Raw genomic sequence first — 12,389 nt, forward strand, 5'->3', positions numbered from 1 at the left:
GAAGAAGGTGTGGGGGGATAGTGCTGATCTTTCAGGAATCACTAGAGTAAGGAACGATCCCAGAGCACTGGAAACCCACTAACGTGACACCCCATTGTAAGAAGGGAGTGAGGAAAAAGACAAAAATATCCACAATTAATGGCTTATCTTCGGTCATGGGTATGATCCTGGAATCCTTTGTGAAGGATGAGATTTCTGAATAGTTGGAAGTGTTTGGTAAAATGGGACAAAATCACTTCATCAAGGGAAGGTCATGCCTGACAAATCTGTTGGAATTATTTGAAGAGGAAATGAGCAGGCTTGACCAAGCACAGCCAATGGATGTTATCCACCTGGATTTCAGGAAGGCTTTTGACAAGGTGTCACAAAGGAGATGACTGAGTATGATAAGGGTCCGTGGTGTTAGAGGTAGTTTAGCGGCATGAATGGAAGCTTGTCTGTCTGGCAGAAAGCAGAGAGTGGGGATAAAATAGTCTTTCTCAGGATGGCGGTCGGTGATGAGTGGTGTTCTACAAGGCTCAGTGTTGGAATCATAACTTTTTACTTTTTACGTTAACAATCTAGATGATGGAACTGAGTGTACTCTGGCGAAGTTTGCAGACGATACTAAATCGGCAGATGGACTGGTCGTATTGAGGAGGCGGAGAGGCTGAAGAAGAAGATTGGCAGATGCATTCCAACGTTGGAAAGTGTGTGGTCATGCACTTTGCCATGAAGAATAAGGCATGGTTATTGTTTTCTTAAATGAGGAGAAAATTCAGAAATCTGAAGTGCAAAGGGAATTGGGAGTTCTAGTGCAGGGCTCTCCCAAAGTAACCTTGCAGGTTGAGGCAGTAGTCAGGAGGGCAATTGCATTTATTACTGATGACATTTGTTACGAGAGGAATTGAATGTAAAACAGGTTGTATAAGTCTCTGGTCAGACCACATTTGGAGTATTGTGCGAAATGTTAAGCCCCATATCTCAGTAAGGATGTAGTGGCCCTGGAGCTTGTGCAGAATATTTTCACGAGAATGGTCATCGGAATGAAAAGATTATCGTATGAAGAATGTTTGTGGCCTCTGGGTCTATCCTCGGTAAAGTTTAGAAGGATGAGACGGAATGTAATGGAAGCACAGAGTACTGAATTACGTGGACAGAGTTGATGTTGGTAAGATGTTTCCATTGGACGAGAGCTCGAGGGCAGAGACTAAGATGAAAGGGTGATAAGGAGAAATGTATTTAACCAGAGAATGTCGAATCTTTAAAATTTATTGCCACAGAAGGCAGAGGGGGCCAGGTCATTAAGTATATTTGAGACGGCTTTAGATAGGTTCTTGATTAATCAGGGAATGAAGAATTACGAGGAGAAGGCTGGAGAATTGATTTGAGAAACCTATCAGCGATGATTGAATGATGGGCAGACTCGACAGGCTAACTCGCCTAATTTCTGCTCCTGTGTCTTATAAACTTCTCTGAGAAGATGCATTCATGTTCTGCATGAATATCAGAAGCTGGTGGGAATAGTTAACTATTTTAGGTATTGTGGCTGCTGTCGGGGTGGTGGATAGTATGACATTCAGTGCAGGATCACACACCAACTGCACTATATTAATGTGGTGATAGTTTATTCAAAACCTGGATCTCTCTGTCTCTCTCAATCACCGTGGGGAGTGGGGGTTGGGGTGTGTGGGTGTAACGTCCTCAGCGGCACTTAAACTATTCAGAATCATGTATCCTGAGTGAAACAGCAGACATGGAATTTATCACCTTCTCATTATCTGTTTAGAATATATTTAGTGTTTGCCCATTCTGCTCAGTGTTCAATGCAATCACCTCTTATTCTCTGCAAGCACTCCAGATCAAACTTTACTCAATCCTTATGATGCCATTATCCCAGGGATTAATTTAGTGGAACTCCTCTTCACCCTCTCTGTGGTAAGGAGATCACTCGATATAAAGGAAAGAAAATCTGTCCACAAAACCCCAAATACTGCCTCAACAACACTCTCAGGTTTGATCGCAATAAATCCTTTCCTTCAATAAGCTGGCTCCATTTCCTTCATGTGACAAAGGAAACCATTCATTTACAATCCATTGCCACTGATGTGGAATGTAAAACATCCTTACATCAGTAGGTCAGCATCAATGAAGCCAGCACCAGAGGTGTCTATCGAGATGGATATCACTCTCGGGGAGAGACTCAATCACAAAGAATGCATCTAAAACAGTGAATGGTAACCTACTTGAATGGAAATCAGCTGTTGGATTATGGGAAATAGGCAAAGGAAGGGAGCTGCCTTCACTTTTGTTTTTCCCTCACGGAATGTATGCAGCCCTGGTCAGGCCAGCATGTTATACCGATCTTGAAATGAGTGGTTGGTTCAGCTGTTCCACAGAACAGTAAATAGTAAAACAAACTGCTGTAAATTTGCAGTTTAACAGAGACCTGACCAGGGACGTATGACCCACTGCCTTCTCTAATGGGCATCAGGCAAGTCGATATTAACAGATTTATTATTCTGTGCATCTAGAATGACGTGACCACCATACACTGTCTTCCCATCTTTCAGATTCTGTACAGAGAACAAGTTAATCATCTCAAGTTCAATTGTTTTGCAATGGACACGTGGTAAGAAGGGACTTGAAGCATGTATCCAGAATTAACAAAGGCGCAAACAATGGTTTATTCAGGAGTTGTACTGAGGCTTAGGAGGAGACTGGGACATCTTAATGTTTGTTCTGGACAGGATTGGCATGTGGGGAGGATATGGAGATGTAAGATTTGCAGGAGAAAATGAATCAAGATGGTTGAGAACAGTGTGTTTCATCCTCGCAAATTGGGGAGTTATTGTAAATAATAATTTGCTAGTTATTACTTCTAAGGAATGGAATCTTTGATTGGAACTGAAAAAGTTGACTTGCACCTTTCCAAAATTTACATATCATCAGTATCAATGCAGTTCAATCGACAGACTGAGTGACTTACCAGGAACACCAACTATAGCAAGAATAGGATAGTAACCAGCTTGAATAACCAGCAATACATCTTCAATCCGATATGCTAATGACATCCAATGCTGGGAAAACCAGTAAATACCATAGGATAAACTCCTGCCCATTGTTGGAACATTGCAGTCTAATGTTCTCACAGACTGCTCTCTCCTCCACCTCTCTCTGGAGCTGCTGATCCATTTTACTGGTGTGGGAGATGCTCCCGCTCATACTATGGGATAAAACACTGAAAGCATTCCCTTATTGATAGAAGAGAGTAACTCTCTAGGGACGTTTAGGATCCATGGAGACTGACATAATCACAATCGCTGAACAAATTGCTCCCAGTTAACCGATTTGAATTCAATACTGTTTTATTGAAGTTCAAAATAACTTTGACGTTTGTGCATTCTGGATGTGATATGTGAGTGTGACTGAAGGAAGGAATGTTGAAGATGGCAGATTGATTGTGTGTAATCATTCAGTCTGCCTTGGATATGGAAGTAATGGAAGAAATAGTGTTCAACGGAACATAAACACGCTTCTCTGCTCATAAATAGAGAAATAAATCCTGTAACTACAGATCAGTCATTGCAATATCTGTAAAACATTGACAGAACATCTTTTGTCCATGGCCTGATTGCAAAATGTGCCTAAGAAAACGTAGGTTATAACAACCAAATGGCATGGATATGTTAACACAGAATTGCACATGACAAACACAATTCAGATTGTTATTCCAGAATCAAACAGGGCAGGTGTGGGTCATATCGTTGATGTTATCCATGTTAACGAACTGTGATCAAGTGTCATTTAATGGCCTTCACTTACATTGTGATTTTGACACTGGGGAAAGACAGAAGACGGAGAGGACTGCGTGACATGGTTGTTTAGACTGGGTGGAGGGACAGTGATGTTCTCCAGTCACCAGTATTGGATCTTTACTCTTTATAACTCATAGGAAGCACAGATTCCAGGATACATTCACAATGAGGAACTGGCAGAGACAATATTAATGAAATGCATTCATGCAATATAAAATACAGAAACAAAATGATTTTCTGCTCATACCAATATATGCAAAGTACAAAGAGCTAAGTTTGTTAAAATGCACTCCTGATACTGTGCTTTTCATGCAATATAAAATCCAGAAACAAAATGATTTTCTGCACATAACAATATAAGCAAAGTGCAAAGAGATAAGGCTGTTAAAATGCACTCCTGATACTGTGCTATATAAATTGAAATGTGGATTACAAAACTGGGTAAGTGGTGTTCAAACTTTATCAATCATTATTTCACCCACAGCTGAGGTGTTGATTTCCCTTCTGTCAGTGATCCCCCTCACTGTGATTCTCTGTCCTCTCAAACTGTGTGGTCATCATTTCCTGCTGCTCTTGGCACAGTTTATTTAAAAACTCTGCTTTCTGCATGGAACCAATCTATTGTCCTAATGTGTTCTGTTTATCTGTCAGTAAATTCGGTGATATTATTGGAAATAAATACTCTGGGATGGCAGCCAGTATCAGCATAGTGCTCACATGGAATGGCGTCCAGAGGAATTTCTGAATAAAACTTCTAATTACTGTCTGTGCATATTTATATACCCTAATGCGGTCTCCTGATCTATCTAACTTCACCATCATCGAACACCTTTTCCACTCAGTCAGTCACTCCTCTTTCTATTATCTCTCAGTTTATCTCCTTTCACTTTCTTTCTCTCTGTTTATTTCTCTCACACATCATCTATCTCCACACAATCTCTCTATCTCCGTTTGTGCAGTTAGAGAGCTTGTTACTCCACGATGGGCTGAATGGCCTCCATCTGTGCTCTAATAATTCGGCAGTTCTCTAACTCACAATAAATACTTAATGTGCCTGGACAGATACGCTGGTCCGGTGACACGTACAGTGCACAGTCAGCCTTTCTTACTTCCTGGTATTTTCCGATGGGCAGCTGCCTTGAAATGTCTGTTCAAACGAAACGGATGAAATGAAATTCAGACAGTCGAGAGGACGTTCATGACTGTGTATTTCAATCAGGATTTAATGAAGAATGAGATTACAGAATAACATAAGCAATTAATGAAAAACAGGGCAACACAAGAAATGGCAGTCGAGAACATCATGAGGTTCCAAGTAGGCTTGATGGTCTTACCGATAAATTATCAATCCAGAAAATCAGCTCCTGTTCTTTGGACCTAAGTTTGAATCCCGCCACTGCAGATGGTAGAAATTCAATTCAATATCCCTGGAATTAAGAATCTACCTATGGGAATGAAATCATTGCCGATTTTCGGAAAAATCCATCTGGATCACTAATATCCTTCAATGAAGGAATCTTTTATCCTCACCTGGTCTGGCTGACATGCAACTCCAGACGCACAGCAATGTCATTGATTCTCAATCGCCCCCTGAAATGGTCCAGTGAGTCATTCAGTTGTACCAATCGTTACAAAGTTTCAAAGAAATGAAACCGGCTGGACCACCTGGCATCAAACCCTGCACCGGAAAAGTCAACATTAGAAACATCACTGTAGAAGCACTAAAGTCTTCCTTACTATCATCTAAGGAGTAGTGCCAAAACTGGGACAACTGCCTCACAGACTATTCAAGCAACAGCCTGACATAGTCATACTCACAGAAACATACCTGACAGAAATAACCCAGACACCACCATCACCATCCCTGGATATGTCCTGCCCCAAAGGCAGGACCGATCCAGCAGAGGGGGCAGCTCACTGCGGTACAGTCGGTAGGTTGTTGCTGTGGGAGTCCCCAAAATTGATTCCAGAGCTAATGAAGTCCCATGGCTTCTGATTAAACATTGACAAAGATGTCTCTTACCGATTACCACGTAACGTCGTTCCTCATATGAATCAGTACTCCTCTATGTTACACAACACTTGGAGAAAGAACTGACTGTGGCAAGGGCACAAAGTGTATTCTGGATGGGAGATTTCAAGGTCGATCGCCAAGAATGGTTCGGCAGCAGTACTACTGATCAGGCTGGTCGGGTCCAAAAAGGACATCGCTACTAGATTGGTCTGCAGCAGATGGTGAGGGAAAGAACAAGAGGCAAAAAATCATACCAACTGCGGATATATCTGTCCATGACAGTATCGGTAAAAGTCTCACGGTGACATTCAAAATAAACTATTTTGTGTCGTGTGGCACTATCACCATGCTAAATGGTACAGACTTCGAAGAGATCTAACAACTCAAGACTGAGCGTCCATAAGACACAGTAGACCATCAATAGAACCAGAACTGTACTCAAGCACTATCTGTAATGTCACGGCCCAAAATATCTCCAACTCAACCATTACCATCAAGCCAGAGGATCAACTCTGGTTCAATGGAGAGTCCATGAGGGCATGCCAGGAGCAGAACCAGGAATATACAAAGATAAAATGTTAATCTGCTGAAGCTTCCAAACAGAAATACTTGTGTGCCAAATAATATAACCAGCAAGGGACAGACAGAACTGAGTTATCCCACAACGAATGCATAAGACTTAAGCTGTGCAGTCCTCCTAATCCGATCGTAGATGGTGTTGGACGATTAAACAACTCACTGGAGTCTCCACAAATATCCCCAACCTCAATGATGAAAGAGCCCAGCACATCAGTGCAAAAGGTAAGGCTGAAGCTTTCGCAGAAATCTTCAGTTAAAAGTTTCTAGTGAATGGTCCATTTCGGCCTCCTCCTGTGGTCGCCATCATTACAGATAGCAGTCTTCAGCAAAATTCGATTGACTGATGTCAAGAAACGATTGAAGGTACTGGATACTGCAAAGGCTATAACCCCTGATAACATGCCGGCAATAGTCCTGAAGACTTGTACTCCAGAACATCCCGCTTCCCTAAGCAAGCTGTTCCAGTACAGTTACAAACTGACAATGGGAAAAAAAAAATGCTCAAGTATGTTCTGTACAGAAAACGCAGGACAAATTCAACCTGGCCAAATACGCCTCATCAATGTACTCTCCATCATCAGTAAAGTGTTGGAAATTGTCATCAATCGTGTTATCAAGCAGCACCTGCTCAGCTATAACCTGCTTAGTGACGCCCCTTTTGGGTTTTGCCTGACCTAACCACAGCCTTGGTTCAAACAGAGAAAAAGGAACTGAATTCCAGCCCTTGACATCAAGGCTGCATTCTGCCAAACGTGGCATCAAGAAACACCAGCAATAAGGGTATCGCGGGCCAACACTTGTTATTGGAGTCATAACTGATAGATAGGAAAACGGTCATTGTTGTTGGAGGTCAGTCATCTCATTTCCAGAACAGCTCTGCAGTAGTCCCTCAGGATAATGTTGATGCAGGTTTGCTCCATGAACTGGAATGTTCATTTACAGACGTTTCATCACCATGCTACGTAAAATCTTCAGTGGCCCTCCGGATGAAACCTAGGTCCAAACATCTTCAGTGGCTTCATCAATGACCTTCTCTCCGTCATAAGGTCAGAATGTGGATTATCGATGGTGACTGCACAATGTTCAGCACCATTCGCAAATGCTCACATACTGAAGCAGTCCATGTCGAAAGGCAAAAAGATCTGGACAATCTCCAGACATGAGCTGACAAGTTGCAAGTAACATTCGCGTCACTCAAATGTCAGACAATGACCATCACCAGTAAGAAACAATATAAACACTTAGTATTCAGCAACATATTTGTCACTACATTCCCCACTCCACACCCCCTATCAATGCACTTTGGGTTACTATTGACCAGAACTTCAATTGGACTCGCCACATAAATATAAGAGCCGATCAGAGGCTAGGAATACTGCGTGAGTAACTCACCTCCTGTCTTCCCAAAACATGTTCACCATCTACAAGGCACAAGTCAGGAGTGAGATGGAATACTCCCCACTTGCCTGAATGAGTGCAGCCACAATGACACTAAAGAAGGGTGACACCATCCAGGACAAAGCAGTCCATTTGATTGGCACCACATCCACAAGCATTTACTGCCTTCACGACCAGAGCTTAGTAGCAGCAGAGTGCACTATCTACAAGATGCACTGCAGAAATTCTTCAAAGATCCTCAGACAGTACTTTCCAATCCTACAAGCACTTTCATCTAGAATGACAAGAGCAGCAGGCTTTTGCGAACACCACCACATTCAAACTCCCCTGCAAAGCAGTCAACATCCTGAGTTGGAAATATATCAGAATATTTTCACTGTTGCTGGGTCAAAACCCTGTAATTCCCTCCCTCATAGCATTGTGGGTCAAAGCACAGCAGGTGGACTGCACCGGTACAAGAAGGCAGCTCAGCACCACGTTCTCAAGGGGACAACTAGGGACGGACAAGAAATGGTGGACCCATCCAGCGATTCTCATATCCGAAAAAAATGTAAAAAGTTCCAAGTTGAGCGCCTTGATGGGACAAGTAGTCTGATTTGAACATGAACAGGAAAGCAGTGTTTCTGATGATGAACATTTTAGATCATTCTGTTATTAGAAAGGTGTTCAGTGTTCCATGACATATTGTTGCTGAGCGCTGTGATAAACTGCACCTGTTTTGTTAAATTCAACAATATTAGCGTAACTGGATCGATCCTTCAAAGATAACAAACTGAAAATGACAATCATCGTAGAGACAATGTACTCCGGCCAGATGACACTCACAGATAGCAGCTTATATTCAACATATTACTGCGCTACTGACTGGCACTGAATTCTCCCACCGTCCGTATTACAGGGGTTACCATTGACCAGAAGGTGAAGTCAAATCAACCCCCCCCATTCTTCTAAATTCCATTGAGTACAGACACAGAGTCCTCAACTGTCTCTCATATGACAAGCCATCATTCCCAGGATTAATCATGTCCGACAACGGTCGATCCTTCCCCAGAACAGCTCACAATAATCCAAATGCCGTCTGACCATAGTTCATTACATTCTCAGGAGTATGTCTCAGCTTTTGTATTCTCACTCTCTTGAAATGAATGTTAACATTGCATTTGCTTTCCTAACTGCCAACTGAATCTGTACATGAACCGTAAGAGAGGCCGAGGACTCCAAACTGCTTTTGTGCTTCAGATTTCATGAAGCCTTTTAGAACGTAGTGTCTGCCTGTATTCCACCTACTGAAGTGCATAATCTCACAAGTTCCCATATTGTGTTCCATCAGCCATGTGTTTCCCCAGTGTCCTAAAATGATCAAGTCTTTCTGCAGCCTTCCCACTTCCTCAATATCACCTGCCCATCCAATCATCATTGTATCATCTGCAAACCTAGCAAAACTGCCATCAGGTCAGATGGTTCACGTAAATGGCACTTTCTGACTACCTTAGGACTGTCCACCATTGAAAAGGCACAACGCTCAAGATGCTTGACTCCATTCAGGTTTAAGCAGTGGCTTGACTGGAATTACACCGACAACGTCTTCACTCCTTGCACCACTGGCACTGAACCCTGCCCACCATTTTATTATGAATTTACCCCATTATGGTGATGCAGAACTTGATGGCGCTTGATCCCAGTCTATTAATGGCAATCTGTCTCAATGCTGACTGTGTGGTGCTCACACCAACCAATGGCATTGTGTGTTGAAGACGACAGAGGGAGGTGGGGGGGTGGATCATAAATGACTGTGTGACTGTCACTGAGAGTTGACACCTGCCGAGAAAGCCCCAGATGTACCTGTGTCTGTTGTCACCGCTGCAGGCATGGTCAGTCTTTCAGTGAGTCAAATCAAAGAAAGTGATGGGCCTGGAGAGTGTTCCTGGCTGAGCACTCAGATCATGTTTGTACCAACTAGCAGAGGTATTCACATACTACTTCAGACTCTCCCTCCAGAAGCCGAAGTCCCAATCTGATTCAAGAAGGCCATCATCATCCTCGTAAGTGAGAAAGCACATGGAACGTGTCCTTACAGACGATGAAGTGCTTTGAGAGGCTGGTTTATGGCCTACACCAACTCCAGTCTCCCAGCCTGACCTGCTGTCCTATAATTTGCCGACTGATGTAACGGGTTCACAACTGATGCCATACCCGAGCCTGCACGCATCTCTGGAACATCTGGATATCAAGGACACCTACACCAGACTCCTGCTAATTGACAAAAGCTCCACCTTCAAAATCATTATTCCTTACAGACTAATCACAAAACTCCGCCACCTTGGTCTCGGTTTGATCCTCTGCAACTGGCTCCTCAGGCTTTTGACTCACAATCGTAAAGATAGGTACAATCACCTCCTCCACAATAACAATCATCACTAAAACTGCTGAAGGATGTGTTCCCAACACCCGGCAATACTCTCTGTACATCCTAGGCTGTATCCTCAGCCCACTACTGTCCTCCTGTACACCCACAGCTGTGCCCTCAGCACCTTCCTGTACGTCCTGTACACCCACGGCTGTGTCCTCAGCCCCCCACTGTCCTCCCTGCACACCCACGTCTGTGCCCTCAGCCCCTTACTGTATTCCATGTACACCCACGTCTGTGCCCTCAGCCCCTTATGGTACTCCAGATACACCCACGGATGTGACCTCAGCCCCTTAGTGTGTTCCCTGTCCACCCACGGCTATGCCCTCAGCCAACCACTGTACTCCCTGTGCACCCACGGTTGTTTCTGCAGCCCCCTACTGTTCTCCCTGTACTCCCACGGTTGTGTCCTCAGCCCCCTAATGTCCTCCCTGTGCAACCACGGCTGTGTCCTCAGCCCCCTACGTACTCCCTGTACAGCCACGGCTGAGTTTCTAAATTCCAAGCAACGCCAGCTAAAGTTCGATGATGACATCACGATAGCAGTACAGATATTAAACAATAACGCGTCAGAATCTAGAAAGATGATAGAGAGCTTGGTGGCATGATCTGTTGATAATGACCTCACTCTCTAATCTGGCAAATGTAAAGGACTGATCACTGACTTTAAGAAGAAAGGAGGGGAACATACCCCATCTACATCAACCGTTTGAGGGAGTGCAGAGCATCAAGTGCCTCGGAGTGATGATAACTCACAACCTGTCCTGAACTTCCACATAGGTCCGACGGTCGGGAAGGTTCAACAATGCCTCTCCTTCCTGAGGTGATACAGGAAATTCAGCATGCGCTACTTCTACAGATGCACCATTGAGAGCGTACTGTCCTGGTGCAAAACAGCCTGGTACGGGAACTGTTCTACTCAGGACCGTGAGAAACTACAGAAGGTTGGGTGCACAGCTCTGACTAACACGGAATCTAACATCCCAACCATTGATTCCATTTACATGGCTCGTTGCTGCAGAAAAGCTGCCAACATCTACCCCAGATTACTGAGGGAAGGGAGAGAGGAAATAGCTGAGGCATTAACTGATATCTTTGGAACATCCTTGAACATGGCTGAGGTCCCGGAAGACTGGACAATTGTTAATCCCCTTGCTTAAGAAAGGTAGTTGGGATAATCCAGTCATTTATAGAACGGTGAGACTGATGTCAGGGGTAGGGAATCTGCTAGAGAACATACTGAGTGATAGGATCTACTCTCATTTGGATGAAAATAGTCTTATCAGTGATAGACAACATGGTTTTGTGCAAGGAAGGTCATGTCTTATCAACTCAATAGAATTCTTTGAGGAAGTGACAAAGTTGATTGATGAGGGAGAGACTGTAGATGTCATGTACATGGACTTCAGGAAGGCGTTTGGTATGTTTCCCCACGGTCGGGCTATGGAGAAAGTGAAGTCACATGGTGCGCTAGCTACGTGGATAACGAACTGGCTGGGCAACATGAGACCGAGAATAGTAGGGGGAGGGAGTTTCTCAAAATGGTGAACTGTTAGCAGTGATTCAATTTAAGATGTTTCTGGGAAGATACATGAATGAGAAGGGAGCAAATAGATACAGATCCTGAGAAAATAGGCGACAGGTTTAGATAGAAGATTTGGATCGGCGCAGGCTTGGACTATCGAATGGCCTGTTTCTGTGCTAGAATGTTTTGTTCTAACATTATCAAAGACCAATCACACCCCAGTAATGGTCTCCCGCAACCTCTTCCATCAGACTAAAAGATATGGAAGCTTGAAAACACAGAGCAGCTGGTTCATTAAAAGTTTCTTCCTGACTGTTATTAGACTGATGAATGTACTCTCTAATCTCAGATAATACTGATCTTGCTCATGTTGATCTCGCCTCACGCACGCCCTGTGCAGCGTAACCTGCATGCCTCTCGGACATGTTTTATAGCCATTGTTCTGCACATCGTTGCTTACTATGATCTGCCTGTACACCTTGGTACAGCACATAGTAAATCCTCATCTTCCTCCCCCAGCTCACTCCAAGCTCTCTCTGGTCATCACCCCCAGCACCTCCCATTTCCCATCCTCAGCTCACTGTGTGCTTTGTATCTCACTATTTCTCTCACACTGTCTGTTTCCTTGTATTTTCATTTTCTCTGTCTTCTGTTTCTTTCCCTGAACTT

The sequence above is a fragment of the Chiloscyllium plagiosum genome, chromosome 8 (genome assembly GCF_004010195.1).
Source record: "Chiloscyllium plagiosum isolate BGI_BamShark_2017 chromosome 8, ASM401019v2, whole genome shotgun sequence".
Taxonomy (NCBI): Eukaryota; Metazoa; Chordata; class Chondrichthyes; order Orectolobiformes; family Hemiscylliidae; genus Chiloscyllium; species Chiloscyllium plagiosum.